This window comes from Rousettus aegyptiacus, unplaced genomic scaffold, assembly GCF_014176215.1.
Source record: "Rousettus aegyptiacus isolate mRouAeg1 unplaced genomic scaffold, mRouAeg1.p scaffold_m13_p_10, whole genome shotgun sequence".
NCBI classification, from domain to species: domain Eukaryota; kingdom Metazoa; phylum Chordata; class Mammalia; order Chiroptera; family Pteropodidae; genus Rousettus; species Rousettus aegyptiacus.
In genome coordinates this window covers 42,325,358-42,329,785 of record NW_023416285.1, presented here as the reverse complement: position 1 = coordinate 42,329,785, position 4,428 = coordinate 42,325,358, and the positions used below count along the sequence as shown (strand labels likewise).

General features: G+C 33.9%; 1 non-coding gene across 1 annotated transcript; it reads left to right on the top strand.

The window, feature by feature from the left end:
* The first annotated feature begins 3,540 nt into the window (after positions 1-3,540).
* Positions 3,541-3,647, top strand: LOC118608807. The gene has a single exon (XR_004953188.1). It is a non-coding gene; the product is annotated as a U6 spliceosomal RNA (small nuclear RNA).
* Positions 3,648-4,428: the final 781 nt, after the last annotated feature.

The following is a 4,428-nucleotide window of genomic DNA, read 5'->3' as shown; positions in this document are numbered from 1 at the left end:
TGGTGTGTCATTAATTTGAGATCCTTTCGGTTAGCAGCATTAGTAAATATATGTCTATATTTCTATATCTATGTATCTATATGTTAAAAACCATGAGATGTTGGTTAAAAGGTACAAAGTTGCAGTTATATAAGATGAATAAGCCTTGAAACTAATGTACAGAGTGGTGACTGTAGTTAATAATACTGTATTAAATACTGGAAATTTGTTAAAGGTAGATTTAAGGTGTTCTCATCACACACAAAAGTAGTAACTATGTGAGGAGATGATAAATTAATTAGATTGACTGTAGCAATCATTTCATATGCCTTAAATATATACAACTTTATTTTAAAAATAAAATAAAAGCCGTAAGTTTATACTGGTATCTCTAATTCTAATCTCAAACCACAGGATACATTCTTGTCTTCTCATTTCCATATTTGTAACTTCCTTTTCCAACAATGAGGAACTTGGCTTCCCGTTATAGTCAACATACATATTTATTTACGTACTAAATAGAATTCAGTATTTATCATTTTTTTGGTGAAGAAAATACAAGTTATTAGAACAACATAATTTGTGCATGTCTCAAGTGTACAGTTTGTGAGTTTAGACAAATATCTACACCCATGTAACTCATGTCCCATCAAGATATAAGGCTTTTCCATCACCTTTGAAAGTCCCCTGTGCCTCTTCCCAGTCAATATTCACCCCATCAAGAGTAGCCATTTTTTCTGATTGCTATAACCATAGACTTGTTTGGCCTGTTCTAGAATTTCATGTGAATAGAATCATGAAACATTTATTCTCATAGCTGAATTCTTTTACTCATTATAATAACTATGTATTTCATTCATGTCACTATGTGTAGGTAGAGTTTGATTCTTGTTACTAAGGAGTATTTCACTGTATGATTGTGCCACCGTTTTTTTATCTACTCACTTGCTGATGGTCATCATTTGGGTTATTTCTAGTTGGGGCTAATGTGACTAAAACTACTATGGACATTTTTGTACAAATATTTTTGTGAACTTATGTATTTCATTTTTCTGTTTATACATCTATGATTGGAATGGCTAAGTCCAATCTGCTAGGGTTAGGGGTATCACCAAACTTTTTATCAAAGTGGTTTTAACATTTATACTCTCACCAGCAATGTATGAAAATTCTGGTTGCTCCATAGTCTCACCAATGTTTGGTGTTATCAGTCTGTTTTTTATTTCAACCATTCAAATATTTATATTATGGCATCTCATGGACGAATATACGTTTTTCTCACATCTAATGATGCTAGGACTTTTTCATGATTGGACACTTGTATATCTTCTTTTGTGAAGTGTCTATTTAATTTTTTTCCATATTCTAAGTTGTTTTGCTTTTTTGTCTTTTTATTTTTGAGTTGTAGGAATCCATTGTATACTATAGATGTAAGTCTTTTGGCAGATATGTTTTATAAATATTTTTTGACAATGTCTAGGTCTTGCCTATTTATTTTTTAATAGTGTCTTTTGATAAGCAGAAAATTTTACTTTTAATAATGTTTAAATTACAAATTTTTATGGTTATTACTTTCTGTATTCTTTCTAAGAAAATCACTTTCCTCCCTTAGGTTGTGAATTTGTTCTCCTATGTTTTCTTCTAGAAGTTTTAGCTTTTACATTTAGTTCTAATATTTATTTGGAATTTAATTTCATCTGTGGTACAAGGTAGGAGAAGCTCTATATGCTGTAAACCTAGATTTTTATTATTTTAAAGAAAATTTTTACAGAAATGTTTTTTTATTAAATGTTTTTCCTTGGTATTAATACAGACTCTTTAGGGTGGCAAGTAACTCAAACTAGATTAAGCAAACAGAAATTTATTTGATTAGTTTGCTAGGAAGAATAAGACATGTTTCATAGGTTCACAGGAAGGTACACAAAGGCCAGAATTTCAGGAACTAGAACTCGGATGGATAGTGTAGGGTCCTCTCCATTCTCCTTTCATATCCGCTTTCTCATTTTGCAGACAGCTTTCCTCGATGGGTCAGGAAAGATGAATGTTGTCAGCCTTAGATGCTCATCCTTCTAGTTTCTATAGCTCACCTAAGGAAGGACTTCACTTGGTACTACTTCAGTCACATGCTCACTCCCTGGGCCAGAACCTCAAATTGAGGCCCACCCTCTGGCAGTGGGATAATGCTACCAACCGAAACTATATGGTGTGAGGCAGAGAAGGTTCCCCAAAAATAGGCTTCTAGACATTCCAAAAAATGTATGTCCTACCAAACCTTCTATTGTTTAAAAAATAGCTTTTTATATATAGGATCTATTTATCTTTTACTGAACTGCCAATTAAATATATCCAGGTGCAATAAAGCTATGTTTCTATTTATCTAAAGTGCGAATTCGACATTTTGAAGAACTAAAATGCTTTCAGATTATATGAGAATAATGGTACCTCATCAAAGATCAAAGCTTAACACATCAAAGTCCATCATAATATGAATGATGCTGAATAAAGTGGAATAGCAGTCAGATTTTTTTCGCTGTCACATCTCCTCACTTTCCTCAAATTCTAATGAAAAGATTGTATTGTCAGTACCTGAATATAATAAACCACTGGGAGACCAACTGTGGTTCAGTGATTAAGACAAGATTTATACACTTAGTGTGCTTAGTAATTTCCCAGAGCTTATAAAACAAGGCTGATGGTGTTCAACCCACAGGATTAATTGACAAAGAAGAAATCATTATTGGAAATCATTAAATACCTTAAAACTTGCATTTAAAGGAGAAAATCTGAGAGTTCACTGTAGACAAATGACTATCTCAACCAAACTTACCTACTTGTTAAGCATTTTCTTTGTAGTGTGGTTGAATAACAAGCTGGCCCCACAGAGAGCCTTAAAATGATAATGTAATCAACAACATATCCGATTTTCCTGGGTTGAGCTTACTAAGGATTCTGACATTAAAAGTGATATTTCAGACAAGTTTTTATTTAAGCTTAAAAATGTGACCATCGAGGAACAGAGATAGAGAAAGTCTTTAGTGATAGGCCCAGGAGTTATTTCCCTTTTGTGAGAGGATGACCCATCTGAGAAGATTCTCCCCACCTAAGCCTGTCTTTCTGTGTTTCACTTGCTTCAGCTCTGCCCTCTCCCCCCTCCCCCTGTGCACGGAAGCTCTCTTTCATTGCTGCCGCTGCTTCCCCATCCTTTGGGTACTATAATCCTATTACCTTTCAGATTTAGGTGTGGAAAACCTCTTTTCTTTGTTCCTTGAAACAGTTTTTTTAAAACAATTTTGCTAATGAACTGTGAGAGAGGGAAGGGAGGTCCACACAAAAGCTTAAAAATTGAGATGTTTGTAAAATCAGGTTTCTGATCCTATTTTTAAGGGTCTAGTCATAAATTGTATTAACTAATATAAAATAAGGGACATCCAAGTCCTAGCTCCTGTTCCCTACTTCAAATTTGTTTTCTTTGTTCTTTGTGGCCATACAATGCAATGATAGTTGCCATCTTAGAGCTCTATGCAAGTTATTAGTTCTTTCCATTAAAAGAAGTTGATTTTTGTGCTTGCTTCAGCAGCATATATACTAAAATTGGAATGATACCAAGAAGATCAGCATGACCCCTGCACAAGGATGACAAGCAAATTTGTAAAGTGTTTCATATTTTTATATAATGTATATACAGAATGTTAACTGTAGTTGATAATACTGTATTGTATATTTGAAAGAGCTAAAGAGCTAGGAAAGTGGCTTTTGATAGTTATCACAAGAACAAATTGTAACTATGTATGGTTACATATGTTAACTGGACTTATGATGATCATTATGCAATAGAGTCATGAGCCACATAAGATTTTGGTCAAGGACAGGTCAAATATACAATGAATGATAGTCCTATAAGAATATAATAGAGCTGAAAAATTCCAACTGCCTAGTGATAGCATAGGCATCTTAACATCTTAGCGCAAGACATTACTCACATGTTTGTGGTGATGCTGGTATAAACAAACCTACTTCAATGCCAGACATATGAAAGGATAGCACATACCATTATGTACAGAGCATAATACTTGATAATGATATTAATGACTATGTCACTGGGTTATATATTTACTATATTATACCTTTTATTATTATTTAGAGCATACTCTTTATACTAACAAAACAAAACTGCTGTAAAACTGTATGCTGAGCTCTGCTGGCATCAGCCTCATACATCTCATGTTCACCATGTGTCTTGATTGCATCATCTCTTGTGCTTGATTTAATCTTGTGTTTTGTACAGTAACATGCTGTGCAGGCTTGTAGCCTAGGAGCAATAGGTCATACCATACAGCCTAGGTATGTAGTAGGCTATACCATCTAGGTTTGTGGAAGTGCACTCCATGATGGGTACATGAGGAAATTGCCTAATGATGCATTTCTCAGACTATAGCCCCATTCTTATGT